This window comes from Equus quagga, chromosome 14 (genome assembly GCF_021613505.1).
Source record: "Equus quagga isolate Etosha38 chromosome 14, UCLA_HA_Equagga_1.0, whole genome shotgun sequence".
NCBI classification, from domain to species: Eukaryota; Metazoa; Chordata; class Mammalia; order Perissodactyla; family Equidae; genus Equus; species Equus quagga.
The window spans coordinates 17,285,958-17,310,733 of record NC_060280.1 but is presented as its reverse complement, the minus strand read 5'-3'; the positions used below and the strand labels follow the sequence as shown (position 1 = coordinate 17,310,733).

At 52.6% G+C, this 24,776-nt stretch overlaps 1 protein-coding gene across 9 annotated transcripts in view; it reads left to right on the top strand.

Annotated features, from left to right (window-relative positions):
* Window positions 1-24,776, top strand: part of MICAL2 (microtubule associated monooxygenase, calponin and LIM domain containing 2) — a 220,409-nt gene that overhangs the window by 10,103 nt on the left and 185,530 nt on the right. For all 9 annotated transcript variants that reach the window (XM_046685201.1, XM_046685200.1, XM_046685202.1 and 6 more), the window contains one exon: window positions 14,863-14,933. The gene's annotated coding sequence lies outside the window, so the exon portion shown is untranslated. The remainder of the gene's footprint in view (window positions 1-14,862; window positions 14,934-24,776) is intronic.

Here is a 24,776-nt window from a genome sequence, read left to right as displayed (position 1 = left end):
TTGAGAGAACTGGGGGATGAGTTAGCTGGGAATAGGTGGAGGGGAGAATTGGAAGGGACCGTAAACAGGGTGCCGTCAGGGAGGGCATGCAGCGCAGCGGCCTGGGCTCCTTAGCTCGCAGTGCACAGCTGCTGTGCTGGGGGCGCTGTGATGAGTGACAGGAGCCAAGCCTTCATCTCACATGTGGAGGGCGGGGCATTAGACAAGCTCACTGATGCCCACATATCAAGATAGAGTATGGAATGTGCTTTGGAGAGTTACACAGTGTGAGGGAACCAGAGGAGACTTTCTGGAGGAGGTGGTGCTTGGTGGTTGAGATGGGCCTTGGGAGATAGGTAGGATTTCTGTGGGCAGAGACGGGCAGAGGTATAGCACAAACAGATGTGGGAAAGGGAGGGCATGTTCAGGGTGCCATGGGGTGGAAACATGGGAGCTGCCTAGGGACGCCGTGGAAGCCAAGGCTGGAATCAGGTCAGCCCTGAGTGCTGGGAGTAGAGTAGGGGGTGGTGGTGGCCTTTGTTCGAATAGTTTCTGCCGGTGTCGGATGCTCGTGGAGTGCTGTGGGCCCTTGTCTGAAATGGCTGCCTCACCCTGTCTGTGGTCTCCCAACACCTGGATATCCCTCCAGGTGGTGCTGCCCTGGGTGTCTGGTGTGCACTCGGAGTTTCCCTCTCCAATGGAGGAGGAAGCTCGGGCGTGCTGGCGGGCCTGGGGCTGGACTTGGTGTCTGCAGGCAGCTGGATCATGGGGCAGGTTGGCTGACTCCCAGCCTTTCCCCCAGCCCTCTGGACATCCTGGCCTTGCGGAGGGGCCTGAAGCTGAGCTCAGCTTCCGCCTGCTCCAGTGTCAACCTGGCAGGTGGGAGGCAGTCCGATTTCCATGTGACAATGGAAAGGGGGCCATGACAACTTTGCCACAGCTGCATCCGGGTCTGGAGAGACTGTCAGGTGCTAGGGGATTATGAGGTACATGCTGCTTTCAGACATTTTATAATTGAAAAAAAATGTGGATCTTCTAATTAGTGAAATATGATATTTAAAGACAGCCCTCTTGTTTTCTCCTGAGTTGTCTTCAAGATTGACAACCCACAGTGTGGGTTCACGTCTTTTTATCTTCCCTCTGATTCTCCTCTGAACAAACTCCAGTTTTTCCATATCCTTCTAATACAGCAAGGGCAGCGCCCAGACCAGATATGATATTTGTGGTGTGGTATGACCACAGCAGAGGAAGGAAGCTATCACCTCCCTAGTTCAGGCCATTCTACTCCTTTTAATACAGCCCCAGATTGCATCAGCTTTTCTGGCAGCTACATCACACTGTCGACTCACTGATATGACTGCTAACCAGATCTTTTTAACATGGGGTGTTTCCAAGCTCCGTCTACCCTATCCTAAACGTGTGTAGCTTTAGAATTCCAATGCAGAGCCTCTTAATATGTCCCTCTCTGATTCAGAATAGCCATTCCTGTTAAGTTTCAACTTGTTAAATTCAGTGCAACCTGGTCCCTTGAGCCCTTTCAGGATCCTATTTAAGTATGCCTTCCATAGCATCACCCAGGTCGTGGATAAAATGCTCATCAGGAGCGAGCCCCGTGGCACGCTGCTAGAGACCTCCCCTCAGGTGACTTCAGATCCCTCATCAGCTTTCTTGGGGGATGGTAGCTCAAGCTGCCCCTTGCCTGGGTCTCTGTCCTTTTGCTCTCTGACCAGATGTCATCTGGAATCTAGATAGGCCGGGTCTATTGCAGTTCTCCATCTACCATCAAGTATCCTATCACAGAAAGAAGGGAGCTCTCCTTGACCTCAGGTGTTCTCAGTTCCCAGAGGGCTGCAGGACGGCTCTCAGGGGGCCCGGGGCCGCCCCGCAGAGACGCAGTCTGAGTTCAGCCATGTCCTCGGCAAGAGTTTCCAGCGCTCTGGGCCAGGACGCTTGAAGTCATCTAAATATCCTTTTTTGGGAAACCAAGCTCCTCCCCCGTCTCAGCTCCTTTCTCATCTCAGCGTTGGATCAGCCTAAAGCTAGCTCTCCTTGAGTGGGAGCTGAGGGCCAGTTTCTCAGGGCCCCTGTATGCCTCTGGACCTCTTGGCTCAAGACGACCCCCCACCCTCAAACCTTCTGGCCCTCTGGGGCATGGTGGGTGGGCAGCTGCAGCTCGGTCGGGCTGGCCTCTGCTGCCTGACCCTCTGGCATGGGCCCTGCGTCGCAGTCTCAGGGTTTTCTTGGTGTTGCATCCTTCTTCCAGTGATGGAATGTGGGCATGTTAACAGCCAACCTTGTCAAGTGTTCACTATGCCATCGCATCGCACTTACATGGCAGTTACCACGAGCCAAGCACTGATGTGAGGGCTTTGTAAATATTAACCCCTTCAATTCTTGTGTCAACCCCATGAGTAGATATTGCCATTATCCCCACTTACCAGTGAGGAAATTAAGGCATGGAGGGGTTCACTGACTTGCTCAAGACCTCACAACTGGTAAGTGGGAATTAGAAACTACTCAGTTTGCTCTCAAGCATTACGGTGAGCTGCCTGCTTCCTAAAAGGCCCCCTCCGCCTCCTCCCTACCTTCTCCCAGTTGCATGGCTAGAATTGCATTTCAGAGTCTGAATCATTTACTTCCTCAGTCTCAGGTCCCAGAGCCCTTCGATTCTGCCAGCCATTTGCAGTCTGTTTTCTTAAAGAACTTCCCCTTCTTGGTTTCTCACCAACTTCAGAGGAAATGATTGCTTTTCCTCCACAGTTCCTGTGTTCTCCTGGTTGCTAACGTATTCTGCATTGTCACAAGAATTAGGTTAGTCCCGTTTCTGTGGACGCTTTCCCTCTCTCCCCAGAAGACGAAATGCTCAGCGAGGCTTCAGCACCTGGGTAGGGGGGTGGGGAGGTTGGTCCCCCCCTGCCATCAACCACAGGAGTTCTTCTCTGGCTGGCGGAGTTCTGGATCAGCCACCCGGCCTGGTGGTATCCATGGTGACTTTACCTCTATACCTCAGTTCTTCTCTGCCACACGTGTTCTCTGGATAATTCCCTGCCTTTGTTTCCTGGGCATTTCACACCAATGCACATCTTCTTTGTAACGTGGAGATGCTGTCTCCCCGGCCTGCCCCAACTCCACTTCTTTACAAACTGGAACCTGGGCCCTGAGACGTGTGTGCGGTCTGCCTCCAGTGACGTAAGGCAAGAATGCTTGTTTGCACTTGTGTGCACACACATAAGCATTGTCAGGGACCGGACGCAAGCAGCTGGCTGTCACGGTACCTGACTCAGAGTGGGGACAGCCTGGGTACACAGAGGAGGAGGGACGCATCTCCGGAACACTTTCCTTCTCTTTGATTTTTGAACCCAGTGAATGTATTTCCTGTTCAAAATTCAAAAAAATCACAGGTCATCTGGGAATCCTGATTGGCAAATTGTGGCCGGAGCGTGACTCACTTGGGTGAGCCAGCCAGCGTGTGGTTCCTCGCATGGCAGGGGCCCGGTTCCTGGTGTGAGCCCCGGGGTAGCACAGCCTGCCTCCCTCACAGTGGGGACGCCTGGAGACCCTCCTCTGGAGGCTGCACGGGCCCAGCCCACAGAGGGTGTGCAGGAACGGGGCCTCCTGCCTCCCCCCGGACTCTCGCCTCCCAGAGCTCAGAGGAAACTTGAGATTTTGCTGTGTTTCATTGTAATCTCGGTTCACTGAGAGCTGGGGCAACATGGGCGCCCCTGGGCCTCTAGTGTTGGTTTTCTGCTGTGAATCACCCAAAACTTACACCCTGGGTTTTTCCTCTGTGGACTCCAGTATTTGAAGAGATTGAACCAGTCTGAATGTCTGGGTTGGCCTGGAGGAACGAGGTACTTTCCTTTTCAAGACCTGTAGGACTTTAGGGTCATTTCTTTTCCACTCACACTCGTCTAAGACCTGTAGGACTTTAGGGTCATTTCTTTTCCACTCACACTTGTCTGCCCAGCTCAAGGGAGAGCAACAGAATGCATGTAACGTCCTTTGAGAACACAAGCCCCTGGCTGGGTTTGTGGCTCCCGAGGTCAGAGCAGGCCCTGCGGATCACATTCAGGGCATTGGAGAAGCCAGTCCAGGTCCCTGTAATCGAGGAAGTGACCTGATTGGGAAGGTGACTTGTTTACCTTGGGCAGTTAATTGAGAAACATACGTTGAGCACCTACTGTGTGCCCTAGGCCCTGTGCTGTGGGGCTGACACTATGGTCAAGGCCCAGTTCTCCTCTCAAAAGTCCACAGTGTACTTGGGAAAACAAGACATCCATGTTTAAAAAAAATTCAGTAAGAGGATATTTTGGTAACAGTTCAGCTCAGTCACAGAAGGCAAGTCACAAGGTAGTTCATGACTAACTTCCATATGACTGGTGGAGACCGCAGTGGGTGTGCAGAGTGTTTTCCAGGGGCTGGAGAGGTCCTGGAAAGCTTCCTGGAGGAGGCGGAGGCGGAGGCGGTGGCTGAATTTGATTTGGATCTTGAGGGTAGGTGAAGTGCAGATGGAGAAGTGGGAGGAAGAAGAGAGCCTCGCTCGTGGGCGTCAAGGCTGGGAGAAATGGGAAATGGCCTGGTTTGCAGGTGGGTAGCGGGAGACGAGGCTGGGAGGTGAGTTTAGATCAGATGCAGATGGCCCTCAATAGACAGAGATTGTGTGTGTGTGTGTGTGTGTGTGTGTGTGTGCGCGTGTAAGTTCAGAGCACGGATGGGAGGATGAGGGCTCAGTGTTGTAGGGAGCTCTTGCTGTGAATCCTAGGGAGGGTGGGCAAGAAAGGGTTTGGCCTCCAGCCGTTTTAACCCAGGCATCCCTGGCCTGTCGTCCAGAAACGTCCTCAGGAGCAGAGAGGGAGGTGGAGGCATGCGAGCCATCCTTCCCCCCGCCCCCTGGCCCGCCCCATTGTTCCATTTGGACATTTTCTTCTCTAGCATTTTCGCTGTCCACTCCTTCCCTCATTCGGCAGGTGTTTGTGAGTGCTACTCTGCACCAGGCCCTGTTCTAGGTGCTGCCGTTATAGAAGGAAAAACCACAACGGGGCAAATCCCTCGCCACACGGGACTTCTGTTCTAGGCGGGGACAAGTTAAATGCGGGGAAGGCCAGATGATGGGAGGGGGTTGGAGAACCCCTCAGCACAGGGGAAGATAGGGGTGCCAGGTGGGGGTGCGGAAGCAGTCGGGGGAGGGCTGCCATTTTAAACAGGGTGGTCAGGAAAGGCCTCGCTGTCTTGCCCTGTCTGTCTCTGGGTCTTGTAAGCCAGCAAGTGAGGGGTCTGGGGCCGCAGGGAAGGAGGCCAGGCCAGGTGCTGCATGGATCTTGAGTCCCCAGTTGACCCTCTTCAACCCACCGAGGTCTTCAGCTCTAGGCACCAGGGAGCCTTTGAGTGTTCTTGAGCAGAGGAGTGCCTTGTATGGGAAGATGTCCTAGTGGCTTTGCAGAGGAGGGGATTTAGGGGGCTGAGGCAGAGAGACCTGATGGGAGGGTGACATCCCAGGAGGAGGTGTCCACTAGTTTGAAACTAATGCCTCCACTAGCTTCCTGCCTGGGAGCAAGAGTGGGGGGCCAGGGCCGAGGGGGAGAGCAGATGCTGGCAGAGGGGCTGATGGCAGAGCTTAGGTTAGAGTGGGGTTGGCAAGTAACACACTGAAGTTCTTAGAATTTGGGACTTGGGGGTCAGTTAAACTTTCTCGCAGTGACTTTTCTTGCTTTATTTTAGTAGAATATTGTGCTTAAGAATGTGGACTCTTGGTTTGAATCCTGGCTGAGTGACCTTGGGCAAGTTACTTAACCTCTCTGTGCGTCAAGCTCAGCATCTGCAAAATGGGGAGAAAATAGTACTCACCTTGTAGGCGTGTTTTTGAGAGGGTGAATTGGTGACTAAGTGTAGAATGCTAAGAACGATGATATATAGTCAGTGCCCAATAAACATGAGCTTGTTCCACTGTCTGTCTCTGCACATATGTCTGTGTGAGTCAAATTAATGCGTTGGGCATCTCCTCTCTGTTGTCCTACAGCTGAGTCAGGTTAAGACAGTGACGCTTTTAAGGACCGAGGGAGGTAGTGCACATACTAGATTTAGCTCAGTGGCAGATGAATGCTAGTTAAAAGTACGATTATTGCTACCAAATATGATCATGGAGAAAATGAATTTCCAGTGGAAATCCTTTGTAAAGTCATTGGGTTCAACCATTACCTAAGGAGCCTGTGGTGGGCCAGGTGCTGACTTATCATCTGGTTTCATCTTTGCAACAACTGCCTGAGACAAGCACTGTTAACCTCTTAGATGAGAAAGCTGAGGCTCAGAGAGGCTCAGATTTGCCCAAGGTCACACAGCCAGTAGGTTGCAGAGCAGGGATCTAAAGTGTTTTTTTCTCTCTGACATTGAAATTTCTTTTATGATGAGAACAGTTATTCCAAGTGATCTGTCATGTAAATGTCTACTGACAGATGGGTTCTTACATCAGTCTCCCTTGAAATTAGGTGCCCACACGGAGCCTGGGGAGTGCAGAGGCGCGGCCAGCTTCCAGGAGCGACCAGGGGCAGCTTGAAGGGGGCTCCTGGGCCCTGGGCCGGGAGTGAGAGCTGCCTAGGGGTCAGGGAGGCTGTGCCCTTTGCCAGTGACTCATCCCTGCAGGCCTTATCAGAGCCTTTCAGCCACATAGAGGGTCTGACTGAGACCTGTCTTGGTTGACTCAGTCCCTGGTGGGCTGGAGGAGCAGAGCCAGATTGGTTCAAATCCTGGCTCCACCACATACCAGTTGTGTAAGGCCGAGATAGGAGTGAATTTCTTGGTGCCTCAGTTTTGTGGTCTGTGAACCCGCTCCTAGGGTTTTTGCGAGAATTAGATGAGACACTTAGAACTGCCTGGCCCATTGCAGTGCTCAGAAAGAGCTATTATTAGGCTAATAATTATTATAATATCATAAGGGCCTCCCCTGCCCTCTGAGGCCGGAATACAACGTGTCGTCCTTTCTTCACAGTCCCTCCTGTCACCCGCTGGTTTTGCCTCATTATATGAATGCAGGTGGCGCTCTCCCCTTCAGCTCACTGTGTGCTGGAGAGCCGGGAAGCGGTCTCCATCAGTGGTTTTCTAAATCCCCGGAGACCAGAGCTTTGTACTAGAAGGTATTGAAAGAAGTTTGCCAAATGCAATGGGTTCCTAGTTCCTTTCCCTTCCAGCCACGTGTTCTGACCTGAAGACCCACCTCCCAGGATTATGCACAATGTCGGATAATTCTCGGGGTGCTTTACAGTCTGCTCAGCTCGTCCACATTCACATTCCGTCAGTCTTCACAGTCGTCCTGTGTGGTCATTGGTCATTATCCCCACTTCATAGGCGAGGAGACCGAGGCCCCACAGAGCCAAGTCGTTTGCCCAGACTCGCCGGTGGAAGGTGGCGAAACAGGCGCCCCCTGCCCATCCCGGGAAGCCTGGGCTGGAGGCTCAGCCTGACCACCCCCAGAGCCTCCTCATCATCCCCTGAAGAGGTTCTGGGGAAGACCGGTGACCAGCAGATCTTCAGACAGTTCTGCTTCTCCCCCCTCCCTCCTCCAGATCCTGTTCCTTCCAAATAATGTACACGATAGTGGGCTCGAGCTGAGCCCGGGCTCAGAGCTGCTTAAACCAGCTGAGGCCTGGGCTTGGGGGTCAGGAGTGGAGACAGTGGGGAAGACATTGGAGCTCTGAGCATCTGGAGCAGTGCCTGGCACAGCCGTGCCCCAGGGGGACCTGCAGTGGGAGGTGGAGGAGGCTGGCATCCATCCTTCGCCCAGGAGGAGGGCCAGGCGCCGGGTGTGGGGCCCAGAACTGTGTCCAGGAGTGGGGGGCTCGGGGGGGCATTGCAGAGACTGCTGGGGTGGGGGGGGGGTACTTCCTCTCTAGGAGGCAAACAGGCAGGTGACCCTTCCAGCTACGGCAGGATGAACCGTGGGCTCCAGGTCAGACTTTAACCCAGACTTGCCAAACCCCAGAGTCGTTCCTTAAGAGGAGGAATCTTCCACCAGAGGTTATTGAGGACGCACCTGCAGCATCCCAGCACGGGGGAGGATGCGAAGTCCAGGGAGATAGAGGCCCTGCCCGAGGAGCTCATGTCCTACGGCCTCATTTTCACCTCCTCTCCCCCCGGGGAACACTGAATGCCAAGGTGGCGGTGGTGAGACTTCCGTGCACATGGCAGCACTCAGACTCCTGGCGTCCCAGAGCTCGGGCCGGCATCTGGGCCGGGCCGGTTGGCTCTGCAGTGCAGGCTGGGAGCTGGCACAGACAGCTGCTCCTTGAGTTGGGTAATGAGCCTGCCGCGAGGAGGGCGGGCTCACTGGGCCTTTACTGCCGTGGTTCTTGAGTCCCTCCGTGATGGTTGTGTGACGGATGGAGCAGGCACGGGAGCGTCTCTGGGGTGTGGGTGAGAACCATCCCAGGTGGAACGGCCCCCAAGACAATGACTCGGGCGGCCCACCCGTCACTCAGGCCAGCTCCCCTTTCCTCTCCCTCCCGCCGGCCAGGCTCTGCTGCCCTTCTCTGGCCGCCTGCCGGGGTCATCCCTCCTCCAGCTCTTCGTTTTGGCTTGCCCAGTCCACACGGCCTTCCTCCTTCTCCTCTGCCTTTCTCCATCCTCACCCTCCAGGACCGAGATTTAGCCCTGCCTGCTTCGGAAAGGCCTCCTAGACTCTCCCAGCCAGAGCGCCCCCTCTTTTCTCCGTATGCCTCCTGGGTGGAGGCCGGCAGCCCCCACTTTGGCACTGTATGTTATGTAATGTGTTTTGAGCACCTGCCACGCAGCAGGCAGCAGAGCAGAGGCGAGGACTTTGGAGCCTGGCCGGCCTGGGCGTGTGTTCCAGCTCTGATTCCTGTGAGCTATGTGACTTTGGGTGGGCGCTTTGATTTCTCTGAGTCTCAGTTTCCACCTTTGAACTTGAGGATATAGAGCCTACCCCACAGGGTGGTTGTAAGGATCTGGAAATAACCCCACAAAGCACTTGGCACACGGTTCCTAGCTCCTAGTAAATGCTACCGTGTGGTCGCTTTTATTATTCTGTGACGGGTGTGATCTCATTTAATCCATACCCTAGTCTTATAAGGTAGACCTTAACCCCAAAAGGGGGCAAAGGGGCCTCAGTGCCAGAGTGACTTGCCCCAGGCCTCGAGATGTGCAGGCAGTGAAGCTGGCAGTCAAGCCCAGCCCCCTGTTTCCCCTGCTTTTTGGTATTCCTCACGGTCCTAGCCAGGACACTCAGCAAAGCCTTGCGGAGTCATCTTTCCTGGCTGGTTTGAAGGGAGCAGGAAGTGGGACCCCTTGAGCATTCCATCCCCTTTCAGACTTCTGGTGGGTCCAGCTTGCCCCCATCCCTGCCAGTGCACCGCATACCACTCCAGCACCAGGGAGTGATGGCACTGAGTGGCACCCGGCCGGGGAGGAGCAAAACCAAATCACGCCCCCGGGGGAAATCAGCCAGTTCCTTGGTGTTTGTTTATTTTCAATAGCAGAGCGTAAAGCTACGAAAAGAAAAAGAGAAGTAAGGGAAAGACCTGCCCGGCTAATCCCCCATGACTGGGGCAGCCCCTGCCTGAACCCCGCTGCTGGGAAACAGAGAGGAGCCGATAGCTGCCCGGCAGGCTCTGGGCGTGCGACGTGGTGAAGGGTGTGTGCTGGAGGCCCCTCTGGAGTGGCTTCCTGAACTTCCCACGCCCACAGGCACAGCCCTGGCCCTGCCAGGGGCTGCTCTTCTCAACACCCTTGTGGTCAGGATGGTTTTCACATCATGTCAGATCTTGGTTTCCGGTTTAATTCTCCAGCAACATTGGAAGCTACCATTTCCTTCTCGGGCTGAGTCTCCCTTTGTACCTGCTGATGTTTGTGTCTAGATAGTCCTCACCCCACCAATTATGGAATTTGAGCCCATGCAGACCTTGGTGTGGGCTCCTGGGGACCGTGGAAGAAGACGCTGTGTGTGCTCGTTCGTGTGCTCACCCCACGGCTAACGCTGGGGCAGAGCCGTCTCGCCATCAGTGTGTTTTGGTTCTTTTTGCTACCAGGCCAGGGTTTTCTTTGTCTCTGTTTTTCTAAAACCCTTTAAAACACATCTGAAGGAGGAGCTTTTTTCCTGGAGGGAATTGAGAGGGAGTGTTAGAAGGCGTGGAGGTGCAGGAATAGACCGACTTTGGGTGCTGACCCAGACGGTGGCGAGAAGATGAGATGAAGTAAAGGTAACGTTGTTTAGCACAGTGCTGCGTGTCAGGCAGTGTCCTTGTACCCGTGAAGTCAGACTCTCTTGGGAAAGGTGTCTGAGAAGAAAACAAGAAGGTCCCCATGGGATTCTGACAGGTGTACCCCCGTTAAAAGACGTGGAGAATGCCATCTCATTAACATCACACGGAGCTCTCGGTGGTCACAAAAGCTAGTGTCCAGAGAAGGAAACTTGCCCAGGGACACACTGTGGGTATCCAAGATGCCGCCTGTCCCCTTCCTCTGGGAGGCTGTCCCTGGGTGGGGGTGGACAGCCAGTTGCAGATGAGGGGGCAGCAGCACACGGCCGTCTGCCCTGGGTGGGTCTGAGGCTGGTGTGAGTGGCAGCCGACGGGCCCTGTGAGGAGGAGGCCTCAGCTCAGGGGTCAGAGTGTGTTGAGGAGGTGGTGTGACGGGCGGGTGGGCGAGGGGTCGGGCACTAGGGGTGTGACCTTGGCAAGTTATTGAGCTCTTTGAGCCTCAGTTTTCTCAACTGGAAAATGGGTTGGTGAGCATCCTACGGTTGTGCTGAAGGTCAGATGCGATTGTATCAGTGAAAGAGTCTGACACATATCTAAGGGCTCAGACGAGGTAATTTCTCCTCTGTTACCCACCCTCCTTCCTTCTCTAGAAGGGTTGTTTCAAGTAGCTGCCTGGCTGCTTTCCTGCACCACTGTGAACTCAGTGAAAACCAGCTGCAGTCTCCTTCTCTCCCTGCGTCCCCTTTCCGAATGCTCATGGCGAGGGGGCCTCAGGTCTGAGGCTGTGTTCCCAGCCAGGCACTGCAGGACCGGGCTGTTCACTTTTTGGTTCCAGCATCTTCCTCTCCCAGGAAGGGCCCTGGTCCAGGAGCTTGCAGCGGCCTCCTCTCCCTGCAGTTTGTAGGACACCTTGCTGCACACGTTTGCGGTTCCCTGGCTGCCTGGGTCTCGCTGAGAGTGTGCAGCTGGCTTTTCTTCCTGGGCGGGCTTGAGTGGTGATAAAGCAGCCAACCGTTGAATGCTGTTGCCAGTCAGGACTATTGGTTTCCGGTGACAGAACCGAGCTTAAATGAGCTTAAGCAAAAATGGGATACCTTGGGCGGGTCTAGGGGAGTCTCAGAGGTTCAAAGAAGGCGCTGCAGAATCCAGCCCCAGAAAGAGAACAGGCGACGCCCAGCATCCCCAGACCAGCATCCTATTCAGTGTTTCATGGCTGCAGGCAGCTCCCAGCTGACCCCACACAGCCCTCACCCGTCCCAAGAGGACGGCCTTCCCCAGGTTTTTCAGATTGGCGCTTGGCCCAGATTGGAGCATGTGCACACCTTTCATATCCAACAATGTGGCCAAGGAGGAAAGATACTCTGGGGAACTGTCTTGAGTCCCATGCCCACCTTTTTGTCTGGGGAGTAGGAGATGCGGTGCAATCTGTTATCAGAACAAAGGGAGTAGGATGCTAGTGATATTAATAACTAAGAATAATACTAACTCACTTTTATTGAGTGCTTACTTTGTGCCAGACATTATTCTAAGTTCTTCACCTACATAACTCATTTAATCTTCACAGTCAATCTCATTTTAGATACCAGGATGCTAAGGTGCAGGGATGTTAGGCAATTTGCCCAAGGTCACAGAGCTAGCTAGTAAGAGAGCTGGGATTGAGGACTCCAGATGTGCTCCTAACCACCCACTCTAACGCAGACAATAACAACAGACGTCGTCTCGAGCACTTACTCTGAACTTCCCACTGGGCTGCGTCTTTTACAGCATTGTCTCATTTCATCTTCACACAGCCCTGTGGAGTACGTGCTAATATTATTCCCATTTTTAGATAAGAAACTGAGGCTCACAGGGATAATATGACTTTCCCAGGGCCACCTGGCTAATTTACAGTGACACAGCTCGGGTAGGAACCCAGGTTTGGCTGATTCCAGGCCTGAGCTCGAGACTGCTCCCCTGGATAGCCTTCACATTTAGACACCTGTCTTGATCTATCGGGTGTTTGGGACGAGGAGCAGATCTGGGTCAGCATCTGAGCCTTCGTCCTCTGTCCGGGGGGCTGGAGTATGGAGACCTTTGCTTAGCGCACACTGCTGCCCTAGGGGCCAGCTTTGTGGTTCTGAGCTGGTCTTGATGTGTCTTACGCTAACTCACACCAAGGCGTCTTGAATAAGCCTTCAGTGCACCTAAGCTCTGCATTTCTTCATCCTTCCATTCAACAAATATTGATGGAGTGCCTTGTGGGTGGTAGGCCCTGTTCCAAGTGCTTGGGGTCCTTCAGTCAGAGAACAGCAGAGAGGAGGGTCCCTTGAGTTCCTCTCATGTCCCTTGGGATCCATGAGGCCACTCAAGCTCAAAGGAAACCTTTCCTGCATCACTTAAGTCAGGCCTCTAGGGGCCTGGAGGCCTCATGCTTCTTTGCTGGGGACTGGCATGATGGCCTGTCCAAGAGGGGACATTGTTTCTCCTTCTGATTGATTACAAAGGGAAACCTTGGGTTGGGGAGCGAGCATGAGCATAGACTCAGGCCGGCTGGACCATGAGTCCAGGCTGCTGTGGTTGGTGCTAAGGTACCTGGCTGTGCTGTGCCTCAGTTTCGCCCTCTGTAACATGACTGGGCTGCCTCACGGGGTTGCTGGGAGGATTATCTGAGATAGCACATGCTAACCACCTGTCATAGTGCCTGCACGTGGTTAATCCCTCTCTCTCCTTTTAATAACTGACTAGCTTTGTGGGTGTCTCTAAAAGTCGGGGCCCATGGAGGGGGCAGCTAGAAGGGGTCCTTGGTGAGGAAGTCATCAATTACGTCAAGCCCCTCATTTTACGAGGAAACTGAGGTCCCTCGAGTGGGGAGGCTGGTGGGGACCTCCTGGCTTAGTGGAGTTAGGGTGTTCGGCTGTTGGTCAGGCAGAGGGTACGAGTTGGTCCTTGGAGGGGCTGGATCCCAATGTGCCCAGGCCTATTGGGAATGTGACCCAAGCAGAACCTCAGAGAGCCCGTTTCCCTGTTGTCGGTCTCAGCGATGTCCCAGGGTGGGGAGGGGCTTCTGATCCTGAGATCTAGGAGCACAGGGAGGCCCCTGGTTCTCAAACCTGGTTACACCGACAGTGGAATTCTGCACCAAGATATGCAGCTTCCCCACCTGCTGCACCCAGAAGGTTCCTTTGAGAGGCAGGGGGCAGATAAGTGGAGGCCTCCAGCCTCTCTGACTTCAGCTCGAGGCAGCAGCACGGAGCCTACAGCTGAGGCTGCTGGAATGTGGCCAGGGCGGGTCAGCCTGTTTGTCAGCTGCCACAGGCTGGAGAGGTGTGGCTTGATAATGAGGATGATGACCGGGATGATTGTGGCTTCTGCCCAGGTGGCTGCCCTTGGAGCTTGCCAGGCCACTTTCGGGGTGTACAGGCTCATCACAGCCACGCTAGTAACCCTCTCACCTCTGTGTGGTGGGAGAGACCGTGAGTGCCGGGTCAGCCAGGCCTGGGTTTGAACCAGCCATGCCGTGGGGCCTTGGCAAGTGTCCTCTGCTCTCCAGGCCTCTGTTCCAGTCTGTGAGAAGCCACTGAGACAAAGCAAGTCTCGTCTCTAACGTGGCTTGTTCCCTGCACGGCCAGTGTTCAGTAAATACTTGCTTCTCTCCCGTCAACAGTCTGAGAATTCTGAACAGTGAGTCCCGACTCCCGGGCTCTAAATGCAAGTCTTTGTGTACCAGAGAGAATATGCGTGTGTTTGTGTGAGCAGGTGTGCTGAGCAAGGGTGTGGACATCCGTGCTGTATGGGTATTGTCTCATAGATCTCAATTTCACATCTGTGCTAGTTTTTATCCTCTTTTTTCTTTTTGCTGAGGAAGACTGGCCCTGAGCTAACATCTGTGCCCATCTTCCTCTACTTTATATGTGGGACGCCTGCCACAACATGGCTTGATAAGTGGTGCATAGGTCTGCACCTGGGATCCGAACCGGGGAACCCCAAGCTGCCAAAGCGGAACATGTGCACTTAACCACTGCGCCACTGGGCCGGCCCTAGTTTTTGTCCTCTGGAGGCTACCTCTTAAAATTGGAAACTGTGAAAGTAAATCCTTAGAAATGTCTCAGGCTCCATTTTTCAAACAGGTGTAGGGTCATGTTCTGCAGAAGCAGTAGGATGTAACCAAATCATTTGGGCGGTCATTGGAAGCCAAAATAATAATTTGTTTAGGAAATTCAGCCATGATCAGATGGTCCACTTTTATAACTTCCTAGTTTATTTAGCATTTTGGACATTTCCATCTTAGGAAATATGACAAATTTCACATTAATAGCAAGTTTTTACACCAGCTTGATTTACTTTCATCGTGTCTTAAGCTTTAGAAATTCTGGCATTTTCTATTTTTACTAAAGCAGCTAGTAAAACATTGTTTTCCAGATCCATCTTGCTTTCTCTAGGCCTTTGTGTAGAGATGTGGTAAGCCATTAGGGTCCCAGACGGTGGCAGACAATAGAATTGGTTTCACCATCTCACTATTCCTTTCTTCACATGCAAAACTTGGAGCATGGAGAGAAATCCTCTGTCCATTTCCTCTTGCTGGGTGAAGTGTTCCTAGGGGCAGAGTAGACAGCTTGTGGGGCCTCTTGTGGGAGAAGATAGGAGGCTGTAATGTAAGATAACGTAACTGACATTCCTTGTTGGGCTCTTGTTTTTAAAGGAACACGGCAACCTGTGCATGGCTCGTCCTGGAAGGAGATGACATTAGTCATTGCAATGCCTGAGAATCAAGTAAGTTACAGTGGCGGATCTCTTTGATGGCATCGAATCGCTCTTGGGGGGCTGGCTTCAGGCTTTGGAAAGTGTAGGGGAGCATGCCCTCTTTCTTTAAGACCCGTGAACATGTCCCTATTTGGAGAAGCAATGGCTGGTGAGAGCCCTCCGTCTTTGCCTGCAACTTCCAAGTTTGCACAGCCCTCCCGTGCTGTCAGAGGAGGGAGGGAGCCTTAAGACTGAGATTTGCCGGGGACGTTGAAGACCTGTGTGACTCGGTGGTCTTTGCCTGGGTGGCATCTCTGCCCCATCTTCCCCCGAGTCAGACCAGCAGCTCAGCTGTCCTGCTTCCAGTCAGGCCCCTCAGTCAGACCTCAGCCTCACTCTCCAGCCTCGTTTCCCGCCTCTCCTCTGCCCTGGCTGCAGTCCCACAACTCCAGGAACAGATCTCTGCTTGCGGGACAGCTGTGCCCTCTGAGAAGCTTCCCTCACTTGCCCAGCAGCGTCGGTGCCTCTACCTCCTCCACCCTCAATAGCGCTTAGTTCAGACCTCAGACACGTCATCAGCTGAGCTAAAGCTTGTTCACTTGTCCATCTCACCCACCAGCTGGGGGAGCCTTGAGGGCAGGGGCCCGTCCTCCAACCTTCCTGTCTGAGCCATCCTGGAGGCACAGAACCGGGCACATGGCAGGGGGTCCCCAGCTGTTTGTTCACTGAAGGAGTTCCAACCCTGAGGTTTCTTCAGGGCTTTTTGGCTCCCCGAGCTCCATCACAGTGTCTCCTGGGAGCCTGGCTCTCTGGGAGGAGAGTCATTTCATCCTCACTTAGCTTGCAGACTTGGAGACTGAGTTCTGAGCAGTGAGCTAACTCGCCCCAGGCTGTAGCTAATAAGGACCGGAATGCACGCGTCCTGTGGCCAGGCTGGTCTGGTTTCTGTAACACCAAATTTTGTAATTAGAGAAAACCGAGAGATTATTTAGCACCAACCCTTCATTACCATGTAGGGAAACTGAGGCCTGGCCTGAAGATGCTTTCTCAAGGTTACATAACTAAGTAGAGCCACATGGAGAACTGGATCACAGGCCCTGGACTCCCAGTCTAGCACTTTCCACTCCCCCTCCCTCCTCCTCTGCCTCCCTTCTGTATACAGCAAGCAGAGAACAGTTTGGGACCATCATTCTGCATTTGCAGGAGGATGAAGAACTTACAGAATGGCCTGAGTTAAAGGGAACATAGAGCTTCCCTGAGGTGTGGGACGGATGAGGGCCTGGATGAGGGAGAGGGAGAGAGGAGGGGAGGGAGCATCAGGGCCCAATCCAAAGCTGGAGCAGGGTGGAGCCCCCAGTGGAAGGGCAGCAAGCGGCCATGTCTGGGCGTTTCGAGGCTGGCCTGGTGGGCACTGAGGATCCACGGTGGGTGAGGAGTCCATGTTGAGATCCTGAACAGCAGGATGAGAAGGGGTTGACTGGACCACGGAGAAAGCTGTTCCAGTAGCTGTGATTCTTAGTATCTGGGCAAAGAGGTCCTGGATAGCCAGTCTGCTGTGGCGTGACTCCCTCCCCTTTCCCGGAGAAACACAGAATGCAGAGTGTGTCCACAGAGGAGGGTTGGGCAATGGACAGTGAGTTTCATCACTGTCTGAAATGCATATGGAGAGGGAAGCATGTGCATTTCTGGCTGGCTCATTCCTATTGTGCTCAAATGAATTTTTCTGATAGACCACACTTCCAGCTGGTCTTTTCTCCGCTTCTCGGTCTTAGGGGTCTCCCGGGTCTTTCATTCAGTCCAGGTTTGGTAGAGAGCCAGGTAACTCCTGGCTACTCTTTTCATTTTGACTCTAGCTCTTTGCTTCCTGGGCATACGGTCTGAGGACTGGGGCTGACTTCAGGCTCCTTCTCCACTGGCAGGTTGAAACATACACTTTGCCCAAATTACAGAGAATGCGATATTTGCCAAATAGGTACCTTGGATTCTTTTCCAAAACATGACCAGGTTATAAGCTTCTCTAGGGCAGGGAAAGCGTGAGTATTGTATCATTATTGTTTACACCTTGGGTTTATGTTGCACTTTACATTTTATGAAGATCATTTCATCTTCGTAATAAGGCAGGTGGATTTACTCCCATTTTACAGATGAGGAATCTGACTTAGACAGGCTGTAACCTGCCCAGGGTAACGTAGCAGCCTGAGGGCTCAGTGGGGACACAGCTCCAGCCTCCTGTTTATAAATTCCATGCTGTTTCTAGTCTACTGAGCTCCGACCCTATGTAAATCCCTGGAGGGCTGGGACATAAGAGGAGCTCAATAAATATTTGTTGAATGAGTGAACTTTGGCTCTATTTTTCCCTTTTTTTAGGGGGAGGGTGTTCTTAACCATAAATAGATCTTTGGCACAAAGGAAACACTACGCTGTGAAGTATTGAATTTCTTGCCATGATAAGGAACTGTAAGTTCTCTTCTTGCCCAGCCTCACCTCCGGGAACTGGGTCATGCACACTGAATAATTAATTCCTTGAATCTTTTGCTCAGCTTCCTCCTCCTGACGCTGAGGTGATCTGTTTGACACTGATCTTTGACAGGCCCCTGGCAGACGCAGATCCTCTTGTTTGTTGTCATAAACTTTCAGATGACCCATGTAATTGCCCGTGGTCTATTCTCGGGGCCTAATCAGGTCAGACTTCCCCGGTTAATTCCATCTCCTTCGGCCACTTCTCACCATCATGCTCCCCTAGACCAAAGAAGAGGGGTGGTTGTGGGTTATCTTGGGCATTTAGGGTTCTGTAGGGCCAGGAAGGCCCACTTCTCCCTTCTCACTGACCTCTGAACTCCCCAAGGTTTTGTGTCGAGGGCTGGAGAAAGAACAAACAGACCACATCAGGTCGGGAAGGAATGCATGGGGTGCTGGAGGCAGTTATCAGAAGATCTGCTGGGTCTGCTCTTTGCCTAAGTGACTCTTGGGTCATGTTTCCTAGAGTCTGCAGGGGATCCAGCTGGCCTCCTTAGAGTCACCTCATTAGATCCTGAGGTCAATGGAGTAGAGTGGGAAAAAGAGAAGGCTGAGACCAAAAGACCCACAGTTCTGGTGTTGGTTGTTCACAGCTTAGCTGCCTGGCCTTGAGCCAGTCACAGAGCATCACCTGCCCTCAGATTTCTTATTAAGGAAATACAGCAGGCACAGAAGGTTGGGTGGCACCTTAAAGGAGCCTCCGAGACATCTGTGGTTCTCAGTGCCCACTCTGTCTGCCCTCGTGATTGGCACCGTGTCTCCTCCAGGTCCTCTCCTCTTCACGTGGCTAGAGCTTGCTTTGGTAGGCACTTTTCTCCTGGCCTCTGGAGCATTGCCACCTCTCCCCTGCCCCATCCTGAGATATGCCAGCATGCAGATAAATACCACCTGTGATTGTCCTGGTGTCCTGCCCAGCAGCATGGGGAAAAATCTAACATTTGAGAGTGCTGGGGACTTCCGGGGTGCAGGTTGGTGTAGGAGGGGAGTGGGAAAAATCCTGGGGTGGAAAAAAGCCAACGGAGATAATTGGGGGTTGTTGGGATAACCAAGTTCTTGATGCCTCAAGGTACCTGGACTCTTGTTGACCAGAGGGTACCATATATGTTCTTAAGAATATGGCCCCAAGTTTATCCTCCTCTTCCCTGGCCAGGCTCTGTGGTCAGGGGTGGCCAGACACTCTTGAGCAATAAAGCGTTGGTAAAAGTCTGCTCAGTGTGAGTAAGAGATGCTGCAGACAGACACTAACACAGAATGGGGGAAGGTTGAGGCAGGCGGCTCTGTCTCGAGGACTTAGGGTCTTAAAGTGTTAAAGCTGGAAAGAACTTACAGATCATCGAATCCAATTCTCCTATTTTATGGGCAAAGAAACTGAGCCCCAGAGACATGACTTAAGCAGACCCGTAAAGCAAGCTAGTGGTAGGACTGAGATGGAAGCCTAGTCTCCTGGTTCCAACCTTGGGAATCATCAACAGCAGATGAAGTGGCTCTTTCCCCAGTGCCATGTTGCATCCTTGCTTGGGTTCAGCCACCGCACTTTCCACTCCTCTCTTTGGCCCTGAGCTTGATTGTCTAAGGTGTTAGCGGGCCCCCACTGCTCCCACCTCTTTGTTTATGGAGGCCTAATAAAACTTGGGTGCAACGTTGGGAGAGGTCAAGGCTTCTTCTCATGTGTGGGCTGTTTGGCTCGTTTTTAATGACTTAACGCTGTTGAGTCAGCATTATTCCGTTTTATGGTATGTCTTGGGGTGAAAGATTAATTCAAGACAGGAAATGAAGGATACGGTGGCCTAGCCTCAGCAGTAGTGGCCTCTTGTGGGTTTGTCATTCAGATAAACATCACCTTTGTTGCTGAGCAGGCCTCGTTCTGAGACTCTCAAACGCAGGGCGTGGACTGAGGACAGCCTGTACTTCCCTTGCTCTGAGAGAGGGTGCTTTGGGTTAAAGGCCGGCCACACCATCACTATATTGATGGCCCGGGAACCAGAACAGAAGCCATTCACTTGTTTCTCTAGGACTTCCTTTGGCTCAGCATTTCCCACTGAGCTCAAGGAAATGCATCTTGAGCTGTTTCCATTGGGCAGGCACTGGCATTAGATATTTTACCTTGTCTGTCCTTCACAGCAGCCCTCTGAGAGGTGAGCATTGCTATTTGTCATGTTGAGAAGAAAATTGAGGCAGATATGGGTTCAATAACTTGCTCATGTCCTACAAGGGCCAGGGCTCAGGCACGGGATGTGACTCCAAAGCCTTTACTCACGTCACATTTCGCACGACCCGTTTTTGCACAGTAGTGAAGGGACGATGGGGCTAACTGGGCCAGGCATTGATTGGGGCATGGAGCATTTATGATGGGGCTTCTGACTGCCAGGCCCTGGGCTTGTTTGTGGGGATGCAAAGGTGAATAAGACCTAGTCCCTTTATTCCCAGGAGCTCATGGCCTGGGCTGGTGGCAGGACAGACGTGTAGAGTCACAGCCACTGTTCTAAGCATTGTCATAGAGAGACACACTAAGTGCTCTGGAAGCGCTGAGAAGAGAACCCTGCACCAAGTAGGTGCTGTGGGACTTGGGTGTTGAAGGATGAATAGGAGATTGCCAGGCAGAGAAGGAAGCAGAGGGTTTTCCAAGTGCAAGGGGTGGTGGTATGAAAGGGTCGATTTGTATTTGGAAGTGAGGAGGAGTTCTGTGCGTGTTTTCTCCTCAACGGAGAGTAGAGGAGTGGAACATTCGGTTGAGAGATAAGCTGGGAGAGGAGGGGGTTTGGAGCCTGACTGTCAAAGGCTTTGTAAAACACTTGCTAATTATGAGAGAGTGGTTGAAAGAAATATCAGGAGGGACCAGCAACGATTCTGCAGGTATGAATTCTCCAGGCGTCTGGAGAACCTTTCTCTGTAGAAATGTGACAGGGCTCATTTTCAGACAGTTTCTGTCTCATGCACCAGTGGAGGTGTTTACTGATGGGGTGAAGGCATCGGGGAGGGCTGGGCCGCGCTGACAGTTCATATTTAAAATCTCTCAGATTCCTCTTGCCAAATAAGCTGATAGCAGACGCCCTTGTGAGTTCATGTGCAGACCGCCTCTCCAGGGACAGCTCTGCATTCCAGACGGGGCCACAGAATGATTCTGGAGCAGCTGGGGGTGGGAGTGAGAAGGCTCCTTGACGTAAAGACCAATGGAAAGCTATCGTTGTTTTTAAGGATGATGTTTGCAAGGCTATAGTATCCAGGAAGCAGATTATTTGCCCTGAGGGTGAACCAGAATCTTTAAAATATCAACTCTTTAGAGTGGGAAGAGTAACGAGGGAGAGAGGGAGCCTCTCCTCTTTCATGAACGCCTTCCTGAGGTCTGCCCCGGGAAATCTGCTGTGGAAGCTGAGCTTTGAGCCTGGCTTGTCCTCTGTGGAGAGGAGGGGAGCAAAACCTGGAAGGTGATTTGGAGTCAAGGGCTTCTTGGTTTCGTGTCACAGTCCACCTTTTGTAGCCCCTGGGTTTTGTTTCTTCATGAAGAAAGAGAACCTCCTTTCTGGGACAGTTACTGCTTATTTCGGTGAATGTGTTTTCAGAACATAAGCCCAAACACCAAGAGAGGGGTCCAGCATCTTCAGCCAACACAAATTTACTCCATTGGGATGGTAGAACACTGCCTCTCTAACCTCCGCAGAAGATTCACCAGCTTGGTCACACCTTCTGCATCCTCTCCCCTGGGGCTGCTGTCTCTTGGTGTTTGGGTCAGTGAGGGGCATTTTGACCCATTGAATCGGGGCATGCTCAAGGCAGTCAGTGGTCCTGGAGCATTGTCCCAGTATCTCAGAGCTCCCAGGAACCTGGCCTTTGAGTGTCACCTGGAGAGGCGAGCATCCTTCTCCTCAGACCTCTTGTCCTCCCTCACACGTCCACACTGCCCTGAGGGCCAGGGCCGTCCCCAGTGGGCAAATGTCACAGGACTTCCAAACCCCAGTGCTTGTGTGCCTAGTCCCAGAGGGCGAAGTACAACCTGTCAAGCCACGTTCTCCTGTGTCTTATCAGAGAGGCTTTTCTGTATTGACTGCCTGGAACCTTAATTGGTTCTGTAGATCTTTAGGGAAAACAGTTCCCAGGAGACTTCAGTTCCTCTGCACAGTAAGGAAGTGGCCCAAACTGTCCTTCTCTCTCACTTCTGCTCTGACGGCTGAACTGCCTCCTGAGGACAGTATTTCACATGGATGCGGAGGTCCCCTTGGACGGGCGGGGCCTGGTGAGGTGAGGACGATTCTCCCAGAGCCATCTCACCCCTCCAGCTTCTGGCCTGCTCGCTCCGCTGAGGTTGTATCTGAGAGCTGTCAAGCCGTGTGCATTTAGCACATGACCTGACACATTGTGATAGATATCTGTCGGATGAATTATGAACAAATAAATAACTAGCACGTAAATCTTCCCATTTTCCAGCAGGAGCAGAAAGGCAGTGAGCAGGTCTCAGGCTGAGTGGTCTACCTGCTCCCCAGGACCCAGCATGCCATCCAGAAAAGAGCCCTCTGTCCTTGGCACAAAGGGAGTTACACATCTCCCGTCTCCTAGGCTCAGGCCTGCAGGGGGGGCCCCTGGTCTTTGATCCACATCCAGAAATTCTCCTCTTCAAGACCACGAGTCCTGTTTTGGAGGCTTAAAGCAAACATACAGACAAACAACAACAGCAAACGGCTGGGGTGCTGGCCCAGCAAAAGCAGAGGCCGGGCTGCCAGCTCCCCTGCTTGCCCGCCCACCCCCACTTGGCTGAATGTCCCATGCTGGGTCGCCTCTCTCAGGAACCTCCTGCGGGAGGGTTCTTGTTTGGTCGTGCTGCTTCTCTGCTGCATGGAGGATTTGACGTTTGAATCATAGATCCCAGCTGCCCCAGTATGTTGCCGTGTCGGTAGGTAGCCTTTGAACAGCCCATTGGGCTTCTCTGACTCAGGCACGGCTCACCTGCCCGTGCAGGTGCACACACCTGCTCATAAAAACTGAATGCCGTGTCCAGGCCCTTCTGCGGGGACTGGGGTGAGGGGTGTGGCAGCTGGACTGCTGGCTGCGTGGATGGCTTCATGGAAGGAATGGCGAGCATCTCCCCTTCCCCTGCCCCGACCACACCCGCACAGAGGCCAGCTGACTGCTGAGATCCGGGGAGGGGTTATTACATTGCTAATAACATGAATCACAATAAAAACAACAAAGCCTATATAATTGCATATTAGGAAATTAATCCTGAAATTAAAGGTCTATCATTCAAATGAAACATTTTGGAAGACTTTTAAGTGAACTCTAAAGGTGGTACAATGTAAGCTGTTCCATTCCTCTTGAAACAGACTTTTACTGGTGAATGTTTATTCGTTCAACAAACGTACTAACTAGTGCTAGGAGCAGACACCACACTGGCACTGAAATTACAAAAATGAATGTCAGTAGACAACTTGTTAGTGGGCGAATTAGTCAAAAGGGACATAATACAAAAAGTTGAATTATTTGAATCTTCAGTATTGATTGAATGCCAACTGCAAGTTAAAACTAAGCTCAGTAGTCCAGGAAATAGAAAAGAAACAAGAGACACTGGGCTTTTCCTTAAGAAGTTCATGTGTTAGTTGTCCAGACAGTTGATACGTAAAGAACGTGTTGGGTTCAAGGCTCAGTGACGTGTCAGCTAGTCTGGTCTATGCCCCGTACGACCCCCTGTGTTATGACTGTGTCTCCCCACTGGACAGTGATTTCTCAGAAGCTGGGGAGACAGCGCTAGCTGACCCGGTGCCCACAGTACTTCACAAGGCACAGTGCAGGTTCTCAGGAAATGAAGTGAAGAGAATTGAATGTGGTTAGTGCTTCCCAGACCTGGCTGGGCCGCAGATTTCCTTGAGGAGCTGTGGATTATCCCTGTGGACCTCAGGCTGCAGAGATTCTGTTTGAGGGTGGGCACAGGAAACTACCTGTTTCCAGGAATACTTCCGGTGAATGTGCTGTAGAGCTATATTCGGTGACCTCTGGCATCAACTCCAGGAGTTAGAAGAATGCACAGGGAAGAAAGGTCAGTAAGGGTCAGGGAAGCTAACCTTGTGCCTGCAAACTCTAGCGCATCCCTTCATAACCAGGTCTGGTGCCACTTCTTCTGTGAGCTTCTCTCCGGTCTGTCAGTCACTCCATCTCCCGCCTCTGTACCTACACATCTTGGTACCCACCTTTATGCAGATCTTACCAAAGGCTGTTAGTTTGAATTTGATTCCCTGAATAGACTCTGACATTCATATGGGAGACAGCGCATAGTAGGTCATCAGGTGGAACTATGGCACCTGCCTTTGAATAGGTAAGGTTAGAGCAGGAGTGGGAGGAGGAAGGCAGAGATGGGATATGGAGCACTGGAGGGGCCAGCCTGTCTGAGGCAGCCCCAGGAGAGCCCTAATGTCTTTGGGAATTGAGCCTGATGGGGAAAGGGGGGCTGCCCAGGAGGGACTGATGAGCCCAGCAAGGGAGTTTGGACTTAGACGTGGAGTATGGGGAGCCCTGAGAGCTTTATGAACAGGGTGGTGGGAGGGTCGGTGAGATGGGAAGGGGGACCAATCAGGAGGCTTCTGCGGCAATTCTGGTGGTGGTTACAGACAAAGGGCGGTCACAATTCAAGTCACCACGTCGCCCGAATTCTGCAGCTGCTCTTGGTTGGATTTTACTGACAAGCATAGTTATTGAGCATCTGCCCTCACCAGAAGCACAGGTGCCAGCCCCGGGGACGCGTAACCTCTGGCATCGGAGAGTTCCTTCTCTGGTGAGGCAGGCAGACCCACAAGTGGATCAATGCAGTAGTTTGTATGAAACCATCGCTGGAACCGCCACAGAATACAGTGTGGGAAAAGGGCATGAGGGATGGCCACGGCGGGCCTTCAAAGCAGAATGGTGCTGCTAAGAATCCCGCCTAGCCAGGCGTCATTGAGTTTCATCCTCATGTAACCCAATGGGATCAGGGCTGTTATTATCCCCTTTTTATGGATGAAGAAACTGAGGTTCAAAGAGATTGGGTAACTCGTCCAGGCTCACACACCTGTATGTGGTAGGTTAGGTTTGTAACACGTCTGCCTGACTCCAGAGTCCAAACTGGGACCCGTGATACTCTGCTGCCTTTGATGTTTCAGCTCTAAAGCCAACTGGGATTTCACCAAATGAACAGAGTCTGCATGGGCATTCTAGATGGAGGGACCAGCATAAGCAAAGGCATGGGGAGGGAGGCATGGAAAAGTTAGGGGTATCAGGGAACTGCAGGTGGCTCAATAAATCTTGAGTAGCGGCGTTGGGGGAAGTATGAGAGGGCAGGCTGGAGAGAAGGGCAGGCTGGAGAGGAGGGCAGGCTGGAGAGGAGGGCAGGCTGGA